The sequence below is a fragment of the Crocuta crocuta genome, unplaced genomic scaffold (genome assembly GCF_008692635.1).
Source record: "Crocuta crocuta isolate KB4526 unplaced genomic scaffold, BGI_CrCroc_1.0 scaffold15, whole genome shotgun sequence".
NCBI classification, from domain to species: Eukaryota; Metazoa; Chordata; class Mammalia; order Carnivora; family Hyaenidae; genus Crocuta; species Crocuta crocuta.
This window is the reverse complement of record NW_027530508.1, coordinates 3634648-3659776: the sequence shown is the minus strand read 5'-3', so window position 1 is coordinate 3659776 and position 25129 is coordinate 3634648. Positions and strand designations below refer to the sequence as shown.

The 25129-nt window shown below is 53.4% G+C and overlaps 1 protein-coding gene across 1 annotated transcript in view; it reads right to left on the bottom strand.

The window, feature by feature from the left end:
- The window catches only part of RSPO4 (R-spondin 4), a 33761-nt gene that overhangs the window by 5690 nt on the left and 2942 nt on the right, over window positions 1-25129 (bottom strand). The gene's annotated exons all lie outside the window — the stretch shown is intronic.

Genomic DNA, 25129 nt, shown 5'->3' with positions numbered 1-25129 from the left:
GTCTATTTTGTTTAAACCCTCGTTATCTGGAGTTTTCTATAACTCACAGATGAACTTAGCCTTCAGAGAAAAAGGGTGTATTTTTAAAAAATATTTTATTTATTTCTGAGAGAGAGAGAGAGCATGAGCAGGGGAGGGTCAGAGAGAGAGGGAGACACAGAATCTGAAACAGGCTCCAGGCTCCGAGCTGTCAGCACAGAGCCCGACGTGGGACTTGGCCCGCGAATTGTGAGATCATGACCTGAGGCAAAGTCGGACGCTTAACCGACTAAGACACCCCGGCAGCCCAAAAAGTGTGTATTTTTGAGCATGTGGGGGGTGTACGCACATGTGGGGGTGGGGGAGACCCTCTCCCTCCTGCGGCGAGTCCGAACAGTACTCCATTCCTCCCTGTCACCACCATCAAGGGCTCCCAACATCATCAAGAAGAAGGCAAGGGAATTTTTGTTGCCCTAGAATTGGCAACCAGGACCCAAAGCTGGGAAGGAGGAGCTGGAGAACACTCTAGAAAGAGAGCCTCGCCAAGGTTCATGGGGGGGAGGGGTCCTTGCTATCCTGGCCATCACCTGAGTAAGCTGACCACTCAGAGAGAGGGGCTCACGGGAGACTGGAGTTGTCCGCCTGCGGAAGGGTGGGAACGGCTGTGTTTTTCCTTCTGTTCCCAACCCCCAAAACCGAATGAGAAGAGATGCAGGGTGCCGCTCACAGAGACGGGGTGCCTGCAAAAAGAGGTGACCAGCTTCTCGTGTCCTGGCTGGACATTCAGCCCTGAAGATCTGCCCCTTCTCAGGCCTCTCTGAGCACAGAAAAGAGGCCAGGAGAGAGAGGGCGGGCAGCAGTGAAAAGAGCCTGTGAATCATTCAGGGCAAGCCCGAGGGGCTCCTCGGTGGCAAGGGCCCTTTAGAAGTAGCCAGGCTTCGGTGCCTTGCAGGCAGGCTGTTTACTGGCAATTGTCTCCGTAAGAGGCAGCAAAGAAAACCGTTGGAGGCAGGAGCTGGGGAGAGCCAGAAAGTGACCAGGTGTCACGAAGGATCAGGCAGCTTCTTAGAGGTGATTGGGGACAGAAAATTTTTTTTTAATGTTTATTCAATTTTTGAGAGGGAAAGAGAGAGCGTGAGCAGGGAAGGGGCAGAGAGAGAGAGAAAGAGCAGACACAGAATCCAAAGCAGGCTCCAGGCCCTGAGCTGCCAGCACAGAGCCCGACGTGGGGCTTGAACCCATGAACTATGAGATCATGACCTGAGTCAAAGTCGGATGCTTACCTGACTGAGCCACCTGGGTGCCCCGGGGACATATTAAACTGTTCCACATTTATACCCCATTAAGGTCAGACTGCTTAATAAACCAGTTACACACCTCTGTTCAGAGGACGTTCTTGACTCTCCAGCTCTGACCCCCCTTTCTGTTGGTGCCCATCTGCCTTTTAGAGGAGCTCCTCCATTGTGTGAGGACCCAGAGAAGGGCAAATCCCAGTGTCCTCACCCCCCCCCCCCGGCGGAACAAAAACCAAGGAGGCCAAGCCCTTGTTCAAGTTCTCAGTGACTGGGCATTGACCAATCAGATACGCATTACCGTGATCCCGAGTCCTGGGAGCCAGATGAAGAGACTGAGGAGTAAATGTGGGGATAAGGGTCCAAGCAGAAGCCATGCTGACCCTGCCCAGACCAGCCTGGCCTTTCTGCCTCCCCTCCTTCCGGCCCCGGGGGGGATACCGGCAGTTCTCTAGCTGCCTGGATTCTGGGAGAGCCCCCCACAACCTTGCCGTTGCTTACAACTAGAACCCGCACTAACGCCCTTGGGAAGAGAAACTGTCACAGAAGAGCAGCATCTCCAATGCTGCAGACCCGTGGGAAACCCCAGGGCAAAGAGAAGGGGTGAAGTAAGAGGGATCCCCCGGGGGGGGGGGCTGGAGAGAGAACATCAGCTGAGAAGCTAACAGAGCCCACACCTCCCACCCAACGGGGGACAACTTAAATTCTGACAAAACAAGGGCCGGCGGGGATGAGAGGGAACTCTCCCTTCTGATAGGAGTATCAACACTAGAGGAAAGACCCAGTAGCATCTAGAACCTTTGAGGACGAGCCTTTCCTGAACGCAGCGATTCGACTTGCGGTCTAAACCCCAGAGGGGTGCTTCTCAGATTCTTGCACCAGCCTCTAGCAGAGGGCTTGTTACAACACACAGGGCTGCGTTCCACCCGAGGGTCTGATTCAGTAGATCTGAGGTGAGGCCTGAGAACCTGCATTTCTAGCGGGGTCCAGGCGATACTGCTCTGTTGCTGCTGATTCCTGACCTTGCCCTCAGAACCACGGACACAGAGAAACTCTCTGTGCCCAGGGAGACTCGAACAAAGGTGTTCACTGCAGCATCACTTAACAGCAAACAACTGCAAAACCCCGTGCATCAAAAGAATAGGCACAGTGGTGTGAAGCCGTATGCCCCGGCCACATTCCACATGTACGACCCAAGATAGATGCCTGAGGCTGACTTGCAGCTGTCATCATGGATACTTCTCAAAGACAACGCTGGGAGCAAAAAAAGCAACACTGCATAATGAATCGTGTAGGAAGAAACCATTTGTAGAAAGTTCTAAACTCTGCAAAGACCATAATACTCTGGGTCATTCACGATACTTAAATTTGTATTAAAGAGTAAAAGACATAAGGGGCCGCTAAACACTGAATTCAGGATGTGACGCTTTCGAGGTGAGGTGAGACGTGGGAAAGGAGATTCCGGAAGAAGGCTGGACACTTCTCTCGCATCTGCGATATTTGATTTCTGAAAATCTGAAACAAGTATGAAAATGGCAAGCGGCTGGCTGGTGTACAAATGCTCATTATATTTTTTATTCTCGACTGTAGGTTTGAACTACTTTGCAATAAAAATATATTTTAAAAAATGTTTAGCCTCTATTATGGGTGTGGGTTGGGGGAGGGTGCAGGAGGGGGGAGAGGACATCTAATCCTACCTTTCCCAGCTTCCTTCCCCAAGCCCTGGCCCATCCTCAAGCTGAGGTCTTGGGCAGGGGACGGTGACAGAAGCTCTGAGAGTGATGGAGACCTGCTGCCATGAGAGCTATGCTAGTTGTCCCCCCATGTCCATTCTTTCCCCTCCTCCGTAACGGAACCCTCACGTTTAGCGAATTAATGTCCTCCAAGAATAAAGACTACATTTCCCAGGCTCCTTTGCAGTGGTATCTGACCAATGGGCTTCAAGTGGGAGTGTCCTGTCCCTCACTCCGGGGAATGACCTTCAAAGAAGAGCGGCTCTTTTCTCCTCCCCTTCTCGGAGGGCCTGTGGGACTGAGGACTTGGAAGTCGGAGCCAGGGCAGGTACAGGCGGCAGAGGGAGCCGGCAGAGAGACCAAGGTGCGGCCATCCTGGCCCGGGGCAGCCTCAGATTCTTGTACAGGAGAGGGAGGAAATGCCAATCCACTTGTTTAAGCCACTGGGCCTTTCTGAGAGATAACGAGGACTACACGATAATGACCGATGGTGTGGGGTCTTCAACCATGCAGGTGGTCACAGAGTGACGTCAGTGGGGACCAGGGTACCTCTACCCAGTGTCTTGATGCTAGGAAACCCCGCCGGACCTGAGATACAGCCCCACCAACAAAGGGCAACGGGACCCTCAATTGGCTTGAGGTGATCTCTGCCACTTGGTAGAACAGGAGTTCAAATTCGAACTTATGTACAGTTATAGATCTCAACTAGCATTTTTCAACCCCTCGGTCTTTGAAGAGGTGGTTCTCTGCCTCCTCCTGCTGGCTGCATCCTTGGTCCCGGCGATTGGCTAGGATGCCCTCTAGTGCCTCTATGTTGTAACGGCACTTCTGGCTGTAAATTCTGATGGTCTGTGGCTTTCCATCACATCTCCATAACTTCTTGAAAAGAACAATGCTATTTCTAAGTCATGGCTGTAGACACAAGATAATTCTAAGAATAATAAGTGATGACACCTAGAATTTGTACCATGTTGCTTCAGGACAGATCCAAACTTGACAGTTCTTAGACTTGACCATAAGAATCCCCAGGGGGGCTTGGTTGGGGCCCAGGAATGTGCATTATAATAAGTCCAAACTAAATGCGATGCGCATGTCGGATGTGTCTTCTCCTTTCCCTGAGAAGCTGACCTGGCAACCGTGCTTGAATTGCATGACCCTGTTCCCTGGCCAATGACGGACAGACTGAACTAAGGACTGACAGCTCTTCCTGGCTGGGCCAATGAGAGAGACCATCGCTCTTGAGGATTTTGACTTTGGGTCAAAAGAAAATGATCTGGGCTGGCCCCTTGACCTAAGGACATTCGCAGGAGGGCAAGGTAGTGCCCATGTGTGTGAAACTCTGGTGGGCACTAGCGTCTGTGGCCCCTCTCTTTGCTGATAGAGACCCCAGCCCCCTGCACTGTCTGACTTTGAGGTCCACATGAAGCCGCTCCACCCAGATGAACTTAACTGAGGCTTGGGCAATCACCACACCAGTTCCCCTTGACCTTAGTGGTTGGTTTGGACACAGGCACATGTCTCGACAAGAGCTAGGCTTGAGATTTTTGGGGGTGGTGGTGGTTGTGGTGGTGAACAGGTGTGTGTAGGTACACACGTGCATGCATTTTCTTTTCCGCTCTGTTGGGATTTGGGAAGATGTAGACCAGAGCTGATGGGCACCATGTGACAGAAGGGTGTCCTGAGGATGGAGGCCGCAAAGCAGCCGCGGGGCCAAGAGATTGTCTGTGCATCTGGGGTCACCTGGAGGGGGGCAGCCCATACACTCTTCTTTCCTCCAGCCACTTTGAGTTAGGTTTTCTGTCACTTGCAACCAAGATTCCTGACTAATACAGAAGCAGAGAGAGACAGAGAGAGAGAAAAACACATCACATGCAGAGAGAGAAAACCTCATGGGCCCCAAAAGACAGAGTCTTTGACCATCATCTAAACCCAGGTCCTGGCTCCTTCAAGGCTGGGCTCATCCCATAGCTCTAGAGAAAGTCACTTTTTTCACTTGAGCTAGCTCTCCTCCTGTTAACTTACAATCACAACGGTGCGGCTCACCAGGGATGTGGGGCTCAACGACCATGCCAGAGCTCCTCTGCTTGAGCAAGAAGAGGGGCCTGGAGCACCAAACACCCCCCCCTCCCCCTCCAAGCCTGACTACCATAGCTCCCTGATGGACCACCATTCTAGGAGCACCCTCTGAAAGCCCCTGGATTCTTCCACACCTCAAGGGATCCTGGACTTCATTGCTGTCCCAGCTCAGACACACATTTCTAAATGAAAGCATTTGAGCTCCACTTGCAATCCCCCACCTGGGGTTTTGGGGGGGACATCAGAGGGCAAGACACCCCTGTGATTTCCTCTATCAATGGAAATTGATCATTGGCCCCATGATCAGGGCCATCCTCCCCCAGTCAAAATACCAGGCCCCAAATGCATGGCCCTGTTTTCCTCCAGCAGTTGAGGGGTTTAGAATGACATGAGAATCACTTCGTCTTTCAAGAAAATGGCAGTGGAATGGATGACACCAGGCTTGGTGGCTTACGAGATGCAGGCTTCTAACAACTCTGAGCGCATGCGTTAGCCCAGGCTTGGGTGAACCATCCATCCATCCGTGCATCCAACCAATATTACACTGTCGGGTCCAGTTCTAGGGGCTCAACGGTTATGAGCTTTGGGGGACAGCTGTGTGATCGTGGGCAAAGCGCTTTAACTCCGAGCTCAGTTATTCTCGTGCAAAAGGGGGTGATAATGCTTATCCTGCAGGGTGGTTGTGATTAAAGGAGGTGGTCCGTGAAAACTGCTTGGCTTTGAGCTCAGCACATAGCAGCCCCCCAGCCCCCTGAAAAACTGCAACTACTGTTATTATGTGGAAGCGATGACCTGTGTCATCTTGGGTTAAGGTGCAGGTATCCAGGTTCCAGTCCTGGCTTCACCACTCACGGAGTGAGCTTGGACAAAGAAGCCCCACTATCTGTGGGCCTCAGTTTCTCCATCTGGAAATCTGTGGCGGCAATTCCTACCCTCATGGGCCTCATTACGAGGTGTGCGCAAACAAACCAGCAAGTGCCTGGCACTTAGTAGGTGCTGTTTTATAAACGTAAGTTCCTTTCCTGTTCCCTCACTGTCACGGTCCATGGGGGGATGTCAGACCACATTTGGACCCTCGTCCCTTTCACAGGTGGGCAAACGGAGACCAGAGGTGTTGGGTGAACAGCAGGGTCCAGGGAGATGGTCTGGAAGGTGAAGAGCTCAGGGCAGACACCAGAAGGCAGATTCGGTCTTGGGTGAAAGGCAGGTTCATCCTTTCTGTTGGGATCAGGGAGTGACCTGTGGCTTCCAACAAGGGTTCCCAACCCCGGGCGACCCACATCCTAAGAACAACCCCAGGCACCTTGTTGCCATAGGAGTCAATGGCTCCACATTTGCAAGTGATCTCCGTATTTTTTCCATTTGGGAATTTCAAGCGGATACAAGGTCATCTCTGGATAGCACGCCTCCCACCCACCTGCGGGCCACAGAGCTTTCGTGGAGGAAGGTCAAAGGCACCGGGTGCCATCTAAGACCCTGAGAGTTACACGTTCTCCCAGGCAAGTTCATGTCCTCAGCAGCCCACAGCGAGTCAGTCGCAGAAAAACCCTCGACACCCAAGTCAAGAACTCCAACCCCACACTTAAAAAAGCAAATAACCCAAACCTTAATCTGGACAGACTGCTAACAGTTAAAACATCGGGTTTCACATACAAAGCTGGAATTTGGACTTCTTGGGAAAAAGTCAGCCTACCTGCCAACACCATGCCCACATCCCCGCAAGGCGATACTTGGTTGGAGTTACATCGATGGGGCACAGGCGCGACACTCTGCCCCGCCATTCCCTTTAATTGTCCCTACCGCGGAGGGCTAAGGTCAGCGGCTCTGTGCCTTGAGCTCCTTTCTTGCACCCACTTCACTCACTGCTGCTAGAAGGTGACATAGAGCAGCGGTTCTCAAACTTGGACATGCATCTGACTCCCCTTGGACTTATTAACTAATGTACAGATGGCAGAGATGCCTGGGTGGCTCAGTCAGTTAAGTGCCTGACTTCATCTCAGGTTATGATCTCACGGTTTGTGAGTTCGAGCCCCGCGTCGGGCTCTATGCTGACAGCTCAGAGCCTGGAGCCTGCTTCGGATTCTGTGTCTTCCTCTTTCTCTCCTCAAAAATAAATAAAACATGTAAAAATATTTTAAAAACTAAAGCACAGCTGGTCGACCCTCCCCCAGCCTTGTGGATTCAGCAGGTCTTGGGCAGGACTTGAGAATGTGCATTGCTAACAGGTTTCCAGGTGATGCTGGCCCTGCTTGAACACCGGAGTAGGGCTGAGAGCTGACTCTGTGGGTCAAGTCCCAGTTCTGCCCCTTATCCTTGCCCATGTGTCCTTCAGCCTCTCTGTGCTTCAGTTTTCCCACCTGTAAAACAGGCATCAGACTGGCTGGATTTACAGTGAATGTGAGGACCCGCACAGGCCTGACCTCATGAGCGGCTCAGGAATATTACCGTCGCCACCTGCCGGGCGTTTGTGGCTGTTTGCAGTTCAGGACTTGCTTGGGCAATCAGCGCCGAACTTTTTATTTTGATGCCAACATTTTTGGGGGTAGGGTTTCTTCCTAAGCGGGGTGTGCCCTGGGAAGTGTGTCTTGTGTGAGAACATCATGGGTCATGGTTGACAGAGGATTTAACACAGCTGATGGACTCCCTGGGGGCAAGAAGGATGGTGATGGAAAGAGACTGCCACCCCCTGCCCCAAGGCAGTGTGACCTGAGGAGGGCCAGTCCCTGCCCCGGGTCCGGCTGTGTCCCAGGGGAGGATCCAGAGCCACTGTAGGGGGGCCCCATGCAGAGAGCGCTGGGCAGTGCATCCTCAGATCCTGGCCTGGCGGTGGGGGACACATGTCACGGATGACCAAAGGAAATAAACAACATGTGGGCTCCTGCGGTCCGCTCCGGCCGCCACATATGGGAGGCAGTCTCTGCTCCTGGAAGCTGGCTTAGGGGAGCCCGCGGAACAGCCCTGCCTGGGGGACAGATTGCATCATCGCCAGCAAGGGGTGGGCCTTGGAGATGACTCACAGCTTGTAGTCTCCCGTGGGGTGCAAGGCTAAAGATCTCCAGCCCANCCGGGGGCGGGGGGGGCGGGGGAGGGGGACCTAGAGGGCCACACACTCAACAGAATGTTGAGGTGGGCTTGGCTTTGCAGCCTGACAACCACCACTTCCTGGCTGGGTGATCTTGGGCAAGTGGCTTCACTACTCGGAACCTCAGTCTCTTCTTCTGCCAAATGGGGGCAAACGGCGGCAACCAGCTCCCAGGCACTTGTCTGAGCGACGTGAGCTCATCCGTGCAAAGTGCTCGGCACAGCCCATGGCAGACGAGTGAGCACGATTTTATTACTCGATTTATGTGAGGTGCCCAGGAAGCACCCCAAGGTGCTCCCTTGAGGGCTGGGGCCCAGTTTGGAGTGTTCTTCAAATTGCCACAGCCTCGCACCTGTTCTCAGGGAGCCTGCAGTCTGGGCGGGAGGACCAGGCTTATATACGTAAAGGAAGCTGGTGGTGTCTCTTTTCCTCCACCAGGAAGCGCCAGGAGGCCAGGGATAAACCCCAGCGCCCCACACAGACTAGTCAGCACCTTGCTTTTCCTCATCCACATCATCTTGGCAAACGTCGCGCCTCACTGCCTCATTCTTTTCATAGCTGCTCACCGTTCCGTGTGGAGATGCTGCACAAGTCATTTAAGTCCGATCAACGTACCCACTTCAGAGATGAGGAAACTGAGGTTCAGGGAAGTGCTGCTGCTTGTCCGAGGTCATTTAGTAAGAGGCGGAGCGGATAGTCGGACCCAGGCAGGGTGAGCGTGGAACCGGAAGGCTCTGTCTTGAGTCCACACCGCCTCCTGGGTGCCGGGGTACCCGAGCTCTTTCATCCTCCGCCGTGAATAACACGTCCCCTTACTACGGTCTTGGTGAGCCTCCACTGCCATGCTAAGGCCGCTGCCTCCTTCCTCATCTATTTGACCTTGACTGAGAGGGGAAGTTGGCTCTGGCCGCACAAGGGCAGGCTGTCCCAGGACTGAGCCCGCACCTTCTGTGTGTCTCATTCATTCGCCCCTTTGCCATGCTCACCCCCGTGACATGTAGCAGGTTAGTACGTGTGTGGTCAACCAGGGGGCAAATGCCTGTTTCCCCGACCCTTCCACATCCTCTCTGAGGGTTTCTCTTGCTGTCCCCACCAGGGCTTCGGGAGGTGGGGAAGTGCTCTGCCCACTTACCCCCCCTCCAGGTTGCTATCCAGAAGGAATCCTTGGCCGACATTGGCTTACGTGGGCGAGGGAGGGCAGGACAGAGGTTGGTAAGGGAGCCAGGATTCACACCCACGTCTGTTCTTTCCCAGCCCCGGGGGACCCTCAGATTTAAATCCACACAGAATTGTCTGGGGCTGCTTATCAAAAGCAGAGGCATCACCACCTCTCAATACAGGCGGTTGGTTTAAAGACCGTGGTGGTGTGCCCGGTGCTGGACTCAGATGATCTTCCAAATCCACTCTGCGAGGTCAGCCAGGGCTTTCCGAACACTGAACACCGCTGCTGCACACAAAACTGCCCGGGGATCTTGGGTTCAAATGTAGATTTTGATGCTAAAGGTCAGGGGTGAGGTCTGAGATTCTGCTTTTCTACAAAGCTCCCCAGGGATGCGGATGGTGCTGGTCCTTGACCTCATGGCCTCCCTCCCCTCACCAAACCAAGTCTCTGCTTCCCTATCCCTTAACGATCCTCCCTGGACCCAGCAGGTGTATTCTGCCCTCCATTAACCACTCGCGAAGGGCAGCCGCGCTTGTGTTCCCGGGGGAGACCTCAGGGTGCTGAGCTGCCCAAAAGTAGCACTAGTGACCTTCAGAAAATTATCGTTTTGCAATCACTTGCAAAGAAAAAAAAAAAAAGGATTATTATTGGATCCCTCATCACTCAGCAAGCAGCACTGGGGGTGAGAGCAGCCAGCTGAGACTGGGACCAGGCGGAGACAGTCCTGTGTTCCAGGTGGCTCCTCGGGGACCCATCTCCCCAGAGTTCACCGCCGCCCCGCCGTCCATGAACATGGAATCCTCACGGAGCTGCTCCGGCTGTAAAACTGTCAGAAAGTCAATCTGCCTGTGGAATTGTCACAAAATCGTCTTGTGTGTGAAGGTGTCATAATACTGTCAAGTCTGTGAAACTGGGGAGGAAACTGCCCTGCAACTGTTCTACGTGTAGAATTGTCACACAGTGTCACATGGATGCCACTGGCATTCTTTTGGGAACTGATATCGAGAGAGTGGTTCCTTTTCTTTCCTGGTGACAGGGGCTGGCCTGCTGGGGTGGGCGGCCTGGAACAAGGGGCTGAAATACTCCGTGCCTCAGTTTCTTCTTCTGTATTTACCTCATTGGGATATTTTGAGGATCAAATGCATTCTGCTCAAAACAGTGCAGAGTAGGTGCTCAAGAGATCCCTCGACCCCTCCCGGGAATGGAGTCTCCCTGAAGCAGGTGCATTTCTGGGCTTGTTCACGGCCACAGCCCCTTAGTACCTGGCAGAGTAGGTGCCTGGTATAAGGTAGGTGCTCAGTGAGTACTTGTAGGATGGTGACTGGACCCAAACAGTTTCCAGCTCCTTCCAGTTCTGGCTCTGTGTGGTTTGCTGTGTGCCCCTGGGCAGGTCTCTTGCCTCTCTGATCCTCTCTAAACCTACCTGGCTGCTGTTAAGGTATCCTGAGACTTGCGTGTAAAGTACCCGGCAGTACTGGGGTTCAATCAACACCAGCTGCTAATTCCCTTTCCCTCCCCTGGTAAGCTTATGATTGATTCCCCATTGCTCTTTATTTGTGGAGTCCTCTCCTGGCTCTTTGAGAGGCCACAGAACTTCAGCTCTGGCTGAGGAGGAGGGCGTTTGCAGCAGTTGGAACCCGGGCGGGACATGTCCAGCCAGTATGGAGACCCAATGCCATATGCCATATGCCATTTGTAGGGGGCAATGCCACTGGTCTAAACCAGGAAGCTCCCACAAGCCCTGGGGAGGATGTGAGGGCCAGGATTGCAGGGAAGGTAGGGGAAACTTTCTAAGAGGACCCAGAAAGCCTGGATTCCTCAGATTCACTGGAGAAAGGTACTAGGTTTGACAGCTCTGTAAGCAACCTCCTTTATACTTTGTGCTGTTGAAGTCCTGCAATCAACAGGGCGCAGGGCTGGGACCCAGGACGGCGGCACCTGTCTCGGCGTGGACTCAGGCTCCGTGTATAATGTGGGCAGAGTTCCTCATCAGCCCAGGCCTCAGTTTCCCCAGCAGAAAAACAGAGGACTGGTCTTGATAAAGGGCATTCAATGCTAAGAAAGCCTTCTTTTTCCCAGAGTGAGACGGGATATGGACGTTCAGTTAATAGCGCAGGTAAGAATCGAGCTGCTTTGGTTGAAATCTGGATGGGTGTGAGGGTGAGGATCTCGATCCGGGTCCTTTAGGGTCCCTTCAACCTCTTCTGGAAGCATCCCCTGAGGGCTTGGACCATCTCTAAGGATACTTCAAGCCCCGAAGTCCCACAGTTCCAATGGCGGTAGGAGAGGTGGCAGAGCAGTGAGCAGCACTGGCTGGAGACAGACAGCCTGGGTTCAAACCTCAAACTAACCTCCACGAGCCTCAGTTTCCCCCTCTGTAAAATGGGGATACTAACGGCCTCCTTAGGTGTAAGTTGGTGTGTGACATGCTCAGATCAGTGTCCCACAGATGTTAGATGTGTGCCATTGGGTGTCTGTAAGAGTGTGGAGCTCCCATGTGGCCAGACTCTGTCACCATAGCCCTACGAGGTGTTATCATCTTCTCTTACAGACAAAGAAGTTAAGGCACAGAGAAGGTAAGTAAGTTGCCCAGATTCACACAGCTGATGAGTGGCAAGCTGAGATTTAAGGCCAGGCAGCCTTGGTAACTGGTGGCTGTTATTAAATATTAGGGAGAACCCAGGCTTCAGAACAGGCCTGACATAAACACCCTCCTCGCCTCATAAAATTAAGCCCAAAATAAAATGAAGCCTTGGGTATGTGATCAGTGCTCAGCACAGAGAAATTCCGGGGCCTCACTGCCCAGAAGCATCAGGGAAGGGGACCAGCCCTAAAAATCAGGGCTGACCCTCATGCCGGGCCTTGTCAATGTTCCAGGGACAGCCCTGGCCCCTCTCGACCAGCACCCTGAGTACCGGGAGGTTTTGAGGGGTGACAGAGCCGAGACTCCAGTCTGGGCCTCCAGGCAAGGGCTAAGCATCTTCATGGACCTATTCAAGGTCTGGCCTCTTCCCACAGCCTCCCTTACTCTCTTGAGTCCTCACAGAAGGGAGAGGGTCCCAGACGTGGCCTCTTGCCCCAGATCTTTGAGTCCTGGGGCAAGTTCGTCCCTGTCTCTGAGCCTCAGTTTCTCCATCTGTCAAAACCCACTGTGTGTAAGGGTCCAGTGTTCATTTATACATCCGTCCATCTGACAGGCATTTCTTAAATCCCTATGTTGTACCACACTCTTTTTCTAGACTCCAGGAACATAAAGGTAGAACAAGAAACAAAAAAACCCCTCTCGTTCGCTTCTGTTTGATTTATTAAACAAAGTTAATAGGTAAATCACAGAGGGACACCTGGGTGGTTCCGTCGGTTAAGCGTCTGACTTAAGCTCAGGTCATGATCTCACGGTGTGTGGGTTTGAGCCCCACGTTGTGCTCTGAGCTCACAGCTCGGAGCCTGGAGCCTGCTTCTGATTCTGTGTCTCCCTCTCTCTCTGTCCCTCCCCTGCTTGTGCTCTGTCTCTCTCAGAAATAAACACACATTTTAAAAAATTAAAAAAAAAAAAAAAAGACAAATCACAGACCTGCGGAAATATCTGAGAACGAGGCACAAAGCGGTTCTAGATTGGAAGGTAAATTTCCCAGGCTCTCCGTCACACTCATTCCCTCCCAGTGACACGCACAGCGCTGAGTAAATGTTTGTTGAATGAATGAAGGAATATGATTTCTCTTGCTCCCAAGCTTGTGACAAAGGGTGGAGACAGTCTCTGAGTCCTCCCCTCCCCTCCACTGAGCGGGGGGGCGGGGGGCAGGTATCTTGGCACCAGCCATCCTCTCCCCCTCCCCCGCCTCCCCAGCCTGTGTAAAGGGACTTCTGAAGAGAATCCAGGGAGGACCATCCTGCACCTCCCCACCTCCCTCGACCCAGCTGGGGTGGCAAGAGACCCACGCACAGTTTGGAAGGGACCTGGAGACTGTGGAAATGGCCTTTCATCTCCTATGGATAAACACTTAACGACCGTCCCCACTTCTACCGGGAAGGAGGGGCGTGCAGAAGGGGCCAGCACTGGCCTGGGGGAGACACTACCGCCACAGCTGGGCCAGTTCTCTGCCACAGGGACTGGTGGAGGTGGGTGAGCTCGATCCAGCGGCAGAGTCCCCACCCAAAGAGCCAAGAGGCTGTGGGGAGCGAGGGAGGTAGGAAGATCAGAAGAAGAAGAGCCCGTGCCCCGCCCCCGATAAATCACACCCCGCCACAGTTATGGCATCTGTCACACAGCGGGGGCATGGAGGGAGGCCCAGGAACATCTAGACCTGCCCCCCTGCCCTGCGGCTGCGCGCTGGTGATGAGGTTCCAAGTCAACTCCGTGCTGAGCGTTGTGAGGCTGCAGAAGCACCAGAGAACGAAGAGACCGAGAGACTGCTGTCCTTGTCCCCACCCCCTTTTTCTGCCCCCCAACATGTAGGGACAGAGGGAGGGAGAGAGCATGACTCATGTCCCCACAGGGCAGGTCAGTGGCCTCAGGGGCAAGTCAGTGATGGGGAAGAAGATGGCTTGGAATTAGACCTATGCTTTAAAATTCAGCACTGGGTTGGGCTTTTTAATACCAGAAAACTTTGAGATCTGTCCCAATAATTAAGGACTGGCGTTTAGAGATAGAATCGAGAATAGGAGGGGGCAGGGGGGAAGCACATGCCATGTTTGCCACCCTCTGGTACATGTCCAGGCTGATCATTAAGCCACTTACACACAGAGGAGGCCAAGGATTAGCATCCACAATATACAAAGAACTCCTAGAAATCAATAAGAAAAACAAGAACAACGGAAAGTAGGAAAACGGGCAAAGATATCACAAGTAATTCAAAGAAGAAAGACAAGTAAGCCAGACACCACATGGAGAGCCACCCCCCCCCCATTAATACTTTTCAAAATGAAGATCAAAACAAGAAGGAAATATTACTCGTGACCTAGAGGATATGGAAACCGTGTAAGATTGAAGTGATCCACAGCTCCCTTTTGAGACGGGGGTTTGGGCAGGGTCTATTAAAGTTTAACGTCTGTAGCATGAGGGCAGTAAGGTCATTGTAGAGATGATGGCGCCCTGAGGCCCAGACAGAGGCAGGCACCTTCAGAGCCACCCAGTTGGTCGTAATCCTGGTTACTGGGATAGGTGCCTTTGGCTAGTTGGCCAGAGTCCAGTCTCTGGCCAGTTGGTACTTTCCACCTGGCCTTGGGTATGGTCTGGCCCCCGGCACCTGCCTTAGGAGGCTAGACCCATCTACCCACCGCTGCCCCAGGGCTGAGGATGGCTGGGGCCTTGCTGCTGTAGGTGACACCCCTTCCTCACCATATATGAGGCTCCCCATTAGGCCTGCACAGTAGGGAGGTGTGCAGGGTAGAGGTGGGAACCCAAGGTTTGGGATCAGACAAACCTGCTCGCAAATTCCAGCTCCACGCCCATGCCCTGGGACGGTTAGTTAACCTCAGTCTGCTCATCTGTAAAACGGGAGTCAATCACCCAAGTCACTGGAAGGCTTGTCCCTTCACCCAAGTCACTGGAAGGCCTCTCTGTACCAGGCACTGTTTTAAGTACTACGGACACATCCGTGAGCAAGCTGGTCCTTCCCCTCATGACCTCTGCGTCCTGAAGGAGAGAGAGGGACTATCTGAAGTGGTAACCAGGAGGGAATGAAAGTTAACTGAGTGATGGGAGGGGGGTCTGGGCCAAGAATGACCTTGGTGAGACATGAAAGATGGATTCTTGGTCCAGGGACCAGCAGGGACAGAGGTCCAGGGGCCGGAAAGAGCTTGTCATAGAAGACGGCAGTGGCGGGGGGAGAGGGATGGCTACAGGTGAGGTCAGAGGGTGGACGGGCCAGACCGGGGTGTGTGTGCTAAGGGCGCTTGCATGGGGCTGGACTTTCTAGAAGCACTGGGCGTCAGCCTGCGCTCAGCTCTGCGCGGAGGGTAGGAGGCAGGGAGCAGGAAGCTGGCTGTCGTCCCGGTGCCCTGGACCAGGCTGGCAGCTGGGGGAAGCAGGCAGGGAGGACAGGCAAGCTCTCTGCTCGAGGGCTACTCGGAGAATTAGGAGGTAAGTGGCCCGCGCCTGGTGTGGTATGTGGTCGGTGCCTGGACACCAGTTACGTGGCCTCAGATCTAAAGAGACCTAGGGGCGCCAGGGTGGCTCGGTCGGTTAAGCGTCCGACTTCAGCTCAGGTCATGATCTCGCAGTTTCTGAGTTCAAGCCCTGCATCGGGCTCTGTGCCGACAGCTCAGAGCCTGGAGCCTGCTTTGGATTCTGTGTCTCCCTCTCTCTCTGCCCCTCCCCTGCTCATGCTCGCTCACTCTGTCTCTCTCTGTCAAGAATAAATAAAAATTTAAAAAATAAAATAAAGAGACCTAATCTGAGAACCTCACGACTGTGTCTACCCCACAGCCTTCTCCAAAAGTGCCCAAGCCACTTCCCTTCTCCTCGCCATCACGTCCGGCGGTGCCTCCTTGACCTGCTTTTGCTCTTGACCTCCACAGCCCTCCAGGACCAGGTGCTCGTCCTGGGTTCCCTCTGCTTGTTAAACAATCTTGCTGTTCGCTGTGCTTCCTGTATCTGCCACACCCCCTCACCCCCTCTCGATGGGGTGAACCCTAAGGCTCTGACTGGGTGGCTTCCTAAGTCCCCCTCAAAACTGAGACTAGACGGGGAGTCAGAGTGACACCCCCCCGGCCAGCCCCCCAGACCAGCTGCCCGACCCCAGGAAATGGGGAGAGGGGAGGCAGTGCCGGGCAGGTGGGAGCCCAGGTCACCCGCCCTGGGGTTTGAATCTTAGCTTTGTCACCTTGGCCTGGGAAGGAGCCCTCTGACCCTCTGAGCCTCAGTGTCCATCCGCAAAAGAGAATGATGCTAGCCAAGTGTTGCCTGGAGGGTAAAGGCAGTTGACAACCTATATGCCAAGCACTCACCAAACAGGAGCCCAACATATCCTTATGCTCTGTCCTGGGTCTAGCTAACCATTCCGGGCACAGTGAAAAAAGAGCTCTTTGGAGCCGTGGGTTGGGACCCAGGCTCTATGAGGGCTGTGCAAATCTGGGTAACTTACTTCCCCGTTCTGGGTCCTTTTTTCTTTTTCTGTAAAATGGGTATCGATCTCCTAAGGTTGTGCATAATGCACACAAAGCACCTGGCACGCAGTAGGTGCTCAATCAACGCTACGATGCTAGTGGGGAGTAACTAAAAGGAGGAGGGGAAACAAGCCCAGCCTGTGTGTGTGTGTGGGGGGGGGGGTGGCTGAAGCACAGGGAAGTGGGGACATCGATGGCCCGGCTCTGACTCTCCCGTGGCCCCGAGGCACTGCCTCCGCCAAACTGAAATGCAGGCAGTCGGAGGAGCCTGTGCCACCATCGTCCTTGTGGTAGATCATTTCAAGGTCACTATGGCGCTACCAGCTACACGTTCCCCATTTTCATGGAGGTGAAAACCGAGGCCCAGAGAGATGGAGTGATTGACCCAGAGAACAAGCTCCTCACTGCTCAGGGCCCGCCTCCCTGGTGACTCCTGCCCGTGGCTCTCGGCTCTCCAAATGCGGAGGACAGCCCTTGAAAGCCATATGTCCGTCAGGGGCCCAGGGCAGCCCAAGGGGGCCCCTGAGCTGCTGGTGAGGACAGACAGGAGGGGACTTGCTCCAGGCAGAAGGGAGGACCTTCTGAAAGTCAGGTCCGCACACAAATGTCCGGAGTCTTTGTATTTTTTTTTCTTGTGTTGTTGGTGGTGGTACAGGATGCTGATGCGCGTAAGATGATCCATTAAGTGTAGCTCGTTAGGTAAAGCAGCCCTGGGAGAATGTCCGCCGGGGCCGGGGGTGCTCAGTCCCCGGGGAGGACTCTGAGCCCCCTCGGGATGCCCTTCAAGCCAACTTCACTGTCACCTTCCTACTCATACACTAAGACGGGCTCTGGTGGGCCAACCCCTCCATCAGTCTGGGCAGGCTAACAGCAAGTACCAGCTGGAATGCAGTGACTGAGGGGACATTTGGGGACCAGGGGGAACCGAGAAGCATCCCCTGCGTTTGAGAGTTCCAAGAATGTGCTGGGGAGGGGCCTGGCCGCTGTGGCAGGATTATCATATCAAAGAACGGCAGTCAGCTTGAGGGACTGAGAACAGGGGCTCACCAGCCTTCTAATGAGACTTTCTTATAGGGACGTTTTCTTTTCTTTCTTTGTTTCTTTTTTTTTTTTAAAGATTTTCTTTTTAAGTAAGAAACTTAGTCTCCCAAACGTGGGGCTCGAACTCACAACTCCGAGATCAAGAATCACACCTTGAGCCAGCCAGGTGCCCCTTATAAGGACATTTTCTAATATTAAAAAGCCCAGACCCTAAGGCGGAGAAAATCTCCTCCTCCAAAAAGTTCATGGGATTTGAGCACATCCACAGTATCATAGGTAATGATTTCTAAACTCCAAAGGACATACAAAGTTAGCAGATGGGTGTTAGGCTGAAGAAAGATATTTTCAATGTCGAAATCAACATGGGGTCCGGGCGCCTGGGTGGCTCAGTTGGTTAAGCGTCCGACTTCGGCTCAGGTCATGATCTCACGGTTCGTGGGTTTGAGCCCCGCGTCGGGCTTTGTGCTGACAGCTAGCTCAGAGCCTGGAGATTGTTTCAGATTCTGTGTCTCCCTCTCTCTCTGACCCTCCCCTGTTCACGCCGTCTCTCTCTCTCTCAGAAATAAATAAAACATAAAAAAAAAAAAAAAAAGAAGAAACCAACATGCAGTCAATATGCAGGTAATAAAGGAAGTCTTACAAATGAGAAAAATTCAGGAAACACAATAAAAGTGGACAAAATTGAGGCACCTGGGTGGCTCAGTCGGTTGAGTGTCTAACTTTGACTCGAGTCATGATCTCGCCCTGCATCAGGCTCTGTGCTGACAGCTCAGAACTGTCCTGCTCCAGATTCTGTGTCCCCCCGCCCCCGCTCCTCCTCTGCTCATACTCTCTCTCTCTTTCAAATATAATAAACATTTAAAAAAGTTTTTTTTAAAAATCGGACAAAATANGACAAAATAAAAATAAAATATATAAAAAATTGAAAAAACACAAAAAATAAAATAAAAAATAAAAATAAGTGGAATGAAAATCAAATAAAAATAATTAAAGTGGACAGAAATGTAAAATAAATTGCACTTTTAAACTAAAACAATAAAATAAAAATAATTTCAAAAAACAAAATGTAAGGGTAAAATTTAAAATGCAGTTTTAACATCAATTTAAATACATTGAACTTCTTTTCATTAAAACGAAACGCTGAAATTAATAATGGTGAAAGCTTTCTTTTCTTTTCTTTTCCCTGGAGAAACCAACGAACATTTTTTAAAAACCAAATTAAACTGTGTAAGTAGAACAAAAGAGAACAGGGGCACCTGCCTGGGTGGCTCAGNAGAAGCGTGTCCAAAAAACAGCATCTGACTGGGTTTTTCCAGCCTGCTTTGGGCAGAGGGTAGGACGTCGGGCCCCCAACAGCCTCATCCACAAATAGTCATCACATCACTCATACGTTTATAATATGCCAGTACCGAGCACACATACGCACGCGTCTTTCCAGCCTCACTGCCATTCTCTGGAGTCCGATTTCAGAGAGGAGTACCCAGAGGCTCAAAGATGTCGTTGCTGTGCGACAGCCACACAGCACTTAGGACCACTATATCCTTTGAATCTGCGCTCCTTAAAGTGACCCTCTTTTGACAAGTTAGGTCTCCTGGGGCCTTTCAAAGCAGGCAGGGGCGTATCTGACATCAGGCTGGAATGTTCTGGAAAGTAGAAAGAGCCAACCCCTCACGATGCATGACTCTTATCACCATTAAAAAAAAATTTCTTTTATATTTATTTTTGAGAGAGAAAGACAGAGAATGAGAGGCAGGGGGGGCAGACACAGAGGGAGACATGGAATCTAAAGCAGGCTCCAGGCTCTGAGCTGTTGGTACACAGCCCGACGTGGGGCTCGAACTCCTGGACTGTGAGATCATGACCTGAGCCGAAGTCGGAAGCTTAACTGCCTGAGCCACCCAGGCACCGCACCCCTGTTATCACCCTTTATTGAGCACCTACTATCTCCCAACTATCTCCCAGGTGGGTTGCACGCACAATTTTAATCCTTAAGGTAACCATATGATGTAGATGCTATTAGCGTCCCCATGCACTGCTACACGACACAGACTCGGGAGTGGGATATTTTCACCAAGCAAAGCAGTAGCAGAGGTAGGAGCTGAGCCCATGAACGCCACCCCCCAATCCCGCCCTCCCTGCCTGGTGCTGGAACTCTTAAGAGCACCCCGTATTTGCTAGGAATGCCCCATGTTGCAAGTTAGCCAACAGAGGCACAGAAGGGCGAGAGGAGCTGCTCAAGGTCACTCAGCCGGTGAGCGGCAGAGCACCCGGCCTTCGTGACAGCCTGCTGGCCACCCGCTGCTCATCTGGGACCGGCGAAAGACAGCCGTGCCCGCCTGCCGACACCAGGGCAGGCTCCGGAAGGGCGGTCGTGACATTCCTTTTCTACGTGTCTTAACCCCTGCGGATGTGGGCACCTCTGTTGGGCTTCAGGGAAAGTGGAGACTTCTGGCGGAAGGGAGTGGCTTTCCCCATGTGGTCTGGGTCTCCCAGGCTTGGGGATGCCTTTCTTTTGAGGTGGTGAGACAGCATTCCCTCCCCCCACACACACAGTGGCACACTGGGGCCCGCACCATGGACGGCAGAGCAGGGGCTCTGTGAATCACGCGGCACGGCTCCAAGAAATCATCTTGGGGCAGGCGGGCGGTGGTGGCCCAGCCGGAGGCAGCCGGGCCCAAAATGAGTTTGCCGGCAATGGAAACCAGATCATTCCCTGTGGGACCCGGGGTGGGGTATCCCCGAGGCTGGGGACTGAGGACATGCGTCTGAACAGTTGTGACTTGCAGCCACGTCCCAACTTCTCCCTGTCCTGGCTCTGTGTCCTTGGCAAGCCAACTGCCCTCTCTGAGCTTGAAGGGTCTCCTCTGTAGAATCACAGCATCAAACCACCTCAGGGGCTATTGTGTGGCTATACTGGGAGAAGGCCTGGCGGGCTGGGTTAGGCACCCGAGCTCTGGAATTCATTGTCTGGGTTTAAATCCTGGTTTTGCCAAATGTACTTTGCCAAGCTGTTGGACGGAAGCGTATGGAATTGCTAATATGGGACTGCTTTTGACAGTCTAAGAATGGCAACTGCATACACCTTATGCAACGCCCCTCTCTCTTAATTCAGTTTCCTCCTCTGTAAAATACGGATAAGAGTCCTTGGCAGCAACCTGTGACGCCGGGAGGCAACTGAGCTCTGGGACCAGGCAGGATTTGAACCTTGGCTGTGTGGCCTTGGGTAAGTTACCTAACCTCTCTGAGCCTCAGTTTTCTCATCTGTAGAACAGGGATAATAATAGGACCCACCTCACAGGTTTATTAAGAAAACTTAATCAGTTCATATAGAGAAAGTACTTAGAACAGTGCCTGATCTTGTTAAATAAAATAAAATAACACAGGTACGAGCATCTGGCATTGAGTAAATGCTTGCACATAAACCCCAATCAAAGACAGACTTTTTAAAACCTTTGCTGCCAGCGAAAGTTAGGTATGGTTCTTTTTAGTTTATTTATTTATTTTGAGAGGTGGTGGGGAGGGGCAGAGAGCGAGGGAGAGCGAGAATCCCAGGCAGGCTCCGTGTGATCAAAGAACACAGAGCCCGACGCGGGGCTCGAACTCATGAACCTGAGTAGAAACCGAGAGGCAGACACTCAACCAACTGAGCCACCCAGGAGTCCTGAACGTGAAGTGTTTTTCAAGAAAAAAGATCTGCGTTGTTAGGAACTTCTATGTGCATGGAAATACAGGTGACAAGCAAGTCCCCGGGGCGTCCGTGAGCCTGGGGCCCTTCTGTGTCCTGACGCGTCCTTGGCCTGCGGTTCAAAGGGAAAGATTGGCATTGAGGCAGTGGCGGCTCTGAGTCCTGCCCAGACCGTGGCCGGCTCCCTTCTATGGACCCACACGCCCAAGCCACGCACCGTACGTGGCACAAGGGAACTTCAGGGGTGCGAATGAGGCTCCCACCCCTGGGCCGGCCCCTCGTTACTAAGAAGCCTCTGCCGACAGCCTTTGAGCTCTTGACTCCATCCCTCATGTGACATTTATCCTCGACCTGGGAGAAAGGCAGAGCAGACCCAGCACTGCCAAGTCGTCCAGGGAAACTGAGGATCTCAGAGGCCTGGCACCAGGACCTTCAGGCTCCGGAACGGGCTGCCTTCCTCTCCTCTCCACAGCCGCCCTCCCCTCTCCCCCAGTCTCTGCTGCACCCTCATTTCCACGCCCAGCCGGGCAACCTTGGGTGATGTGCTGCGTGGACCGAGCCTGCATATTTGCACAGGTATCGGTCTCGGCGGGCTCCGCTGGCCTTTTCGGCCCTAGCATTCCATTCTTCTCTCACCCTTCTCCAGAACTCCAGACAGAGAAGGCAAGGGGGAATTCTCTGCAAACTGTAAAGTGCGGTATGGGCCAGAGGGTGGCTAATGGCACTGGATGGGTTGTCCGGAAGAGTCTGTGGTAGGCAGCATTTACTCCGGTGGGTCTGGAATCTGGAAGATGCCCGCACCCCCATATCCTCTGTGACCTTGGACAGACTGGGTTCCCTCCCTGAAGCAGCCTTCCTCTTCTGTAAGGGCAGAGGGCGCAACCACACGCACCGGCAGGGACAGTGAGAAAGGCCCACCCTGTGTCCGGCACCCACCAGCTGCTCAGCGGTGTCTGACCCACCAGGGTATGCAGGGCCCTGCCTGATCACTCCACCTTCTAAGACTAAGAGGTCTCATCTCTCACATGCCTTGGGATGGACGCAGCCGCCGGATTCAGGGCCACACGACCCGCAAAATGTGCCAGGGGCGATTGCTACTCATCGAGGCAATTTGGTGTAGCGTCTGTGGACTTCTCCAGGCGCACCTGCTGTGTGGCCCACCGGGCCTTCGTCTCCTCATCTGCGCTATAGGGACCCTCCTAGAAGCCGTCTCGGAGAGGCTGATGAGGACCCCACCGGGCTCAGCGGATCCAGCCGCCTCCACGCTTCCTCGACATTGGTAATCGTTACCGTTTTATATCCGTTCACAGGCGGCACGGAGGACAAACACACACGTAACCCCCACCCAGGGGCACATCCGTGAGCATGCGCACTCACCCGCTCAGACGTACATCCACCCTGGATGTATGTAGGTGTGGCCTGAACCGCACTTCTCGAAATAATATGGAATCTTAACCGTGCAATACATTCTGATATTTTCTAAAAAGGAGTTTAGCCAACTATAGCCCATGAGCCGGCGTGGGCCCCCCGCCTGTTTTTGTATGTGGCCTGTGAGCTAAGAATGGTTCACTATAACAACAACAAAGGAGAGAGTGTGACAGGTCAAAGGGGGCCGGCAAAGCTGAGAATATTTACTCTCCGGCCCTCTACGAACAGAGTTTGCTGACCCCGCCTGCTTCTATTCTCTACCGTTCTGGCCCCTTGCATCGTACTGCCCGTTATTCAAAAATGCTGGCTGTACTTAAGAAATGTATCTCCCTGACCCGCGGACGGGAAATGGGTGAATAAACAGTGAATAGACACAGGAGCACAGAACGGATAAGGGCACCTGGGCGAAGCCACACCCCCTCGTCGAGGGTTCCGATCGCTCAGCTGAGCCCAGGGAAGCCACGGGCCTGCCGCTCACGGCTGTGTTGAGGGGCTGTGGGGTCCCGTCCCCATCGGTCTCTCTGATGGACCCGTTCCTGGCGTCTCAAGGACACACGGAGCCCTCTGATAGCAGGGACCGGGGAGCGCAACTCTGCTGTCCTCGTCAACACCTAGTCCAGAGCCTGGCCTCCAGGAGGGGCTCAGTAAATATTTCCTCGTGACGATGGTGACATGTGAGGGACATCCAAGGCCCTCCAGGACTGCTCTCTGGCCCTGTCTGCAATCGGGCCTTCACTTCCCCAGGCAGCCCAGCTCCTTTGGCTTTTCCCTCTGACCACGCCTTCCCCCCCTCCGTAGGAGGCCCCTTCCCTGCTGCCCCCGCTGCTGACAAAATCCCAAGTCCCACCTGTGATAAGGCTCCTCGCGGAGGCCTTCACCTTGCAGCCCCTGGCAAGTCACCAGCAGGCCCGATCTGCATTTCTACGCATGGGCTTTGGAGCCTCCAAAACCCTGGGCCCACATCGCAGATGTTGGGGGTTCCTGGGCAAGTCACTGACCCGTGATGAGCCTCGGTCCACTTGTCTGGTAAATGGGTAGAACACCAGGCAGGGCCAGGCAGGGAGGACTCCCCATGGCCGGAGCGCCTGGCGCAAGGCCGGACCTCACTGAGCGGCCTCCCGGGCTCTCCTTTGGGGACTGGGTGGGAGCTGGGCGGTTTCCAGCTGGGAGGGGAGGTGGATTCCCCCCAAGGGTGGGAGCCTGTGAGGTGAAAGCAGCATCTCCTCTGAGCGCAGTTTGGCTCCAGAACTGACTGCGGAGGGAGACAGCATGCGAGCAGAGCCCGATTTATTGAGTCCCTACTATGTGCCAAGCATTCCGCTTTCCTTTCCTCAACCAGCCATATGTTAGGAAGGAAACCAGGCCCAATGAGGCCCAAACGACTCATCTGAAGTAGCACTCTGCCCACACGCGGCGCCTTTCCTGACCCCTGCTGATGCGGTTGGCAGCCCTCTCCCCTGCCCTTTAGCAACTCGCTTCCCTTCCAGGGCTGCCCCTGACATTCCTCTTTACCTGGCATCGCCTGGATGCCAGCATTTCAGGGGGATGCACCTTGTTCCGTGCCCGGCCCTGGAGACCAGAAACCTGGGTCCTTCCCCATCTCTGCCACTGCCTCGGACACCTGCTTGCCAGGTCTCGGCATCTCTGCTATGCACAGGGGACCGCGCTGCCCGCCTGGCTGTCCACGCAGGCTCTGCAATTTAGAGAGAATTAGTACACTCACCCCGCCCCTCCCCCCAGTGTAGACGCTGCCACAATCTTCTGACAGATAAAGAAAAAAAAAAGGCTCACGGCAGGGAGGAGGGCAGAGGTGAGCTTTGACTCACGTGAGACGCCCTCACCCCAAGTCCAGAGAGCATCCCACCCTGCTGTAAAATGGGAGGGGGGGGAAGTAGTAGAATCTTTATGAAGCACCTACTGTATGCTTCCAGACACCTTCCCCCTGGGACTGTGGTGAGTCTTCCCGACTGCCAGAGAGGTAGGTACAACTGTTCCCATTTCACAGATGTGGAATCACAGATTGGACAAGGCCTGTGGCCGGCCCAAGGTCACGCATCTAGGGTAGGAGAGGGCTCAGGATTTGAACCCAGGGCTGTCTGAATTCCAGAGCTGAATTCCCGCTGCCCCTCGCTGCCTCAGGTCTAGAAGGATCTCAAAGCACCACGCAGATGGGGGAACCTCTCACCTCCAGCAGGCCCCCTCCCCAGCAGGCCTTGACCATCAGGGAAGTCACTCACAGCCTGTCTTCTCCTCATTGCAGAAATGAAGCTCCGTCTCGGGGTTGGGGGGGTGCCGACCAGAGCCCCCTCATACTCCCTGATGGTCCCATCGCCAGGACACCCCGGCACGTTTCAAGAGAAATGTTTCCATCTGGTTCGGATTCATTTACACTTAATTAATCACCATGCTGTTTTGTAAGAGATACTCGAGATCCAAGAACCTTTCTCAAGCCTTTTCTTTCATTCTTGCTTGTCTTAGAAACAGAAAAATTGGGTTTCATCAAAAGAAAGAAAAAAAAAACCAGTGACGCCAGAGCTGGAGGAATCG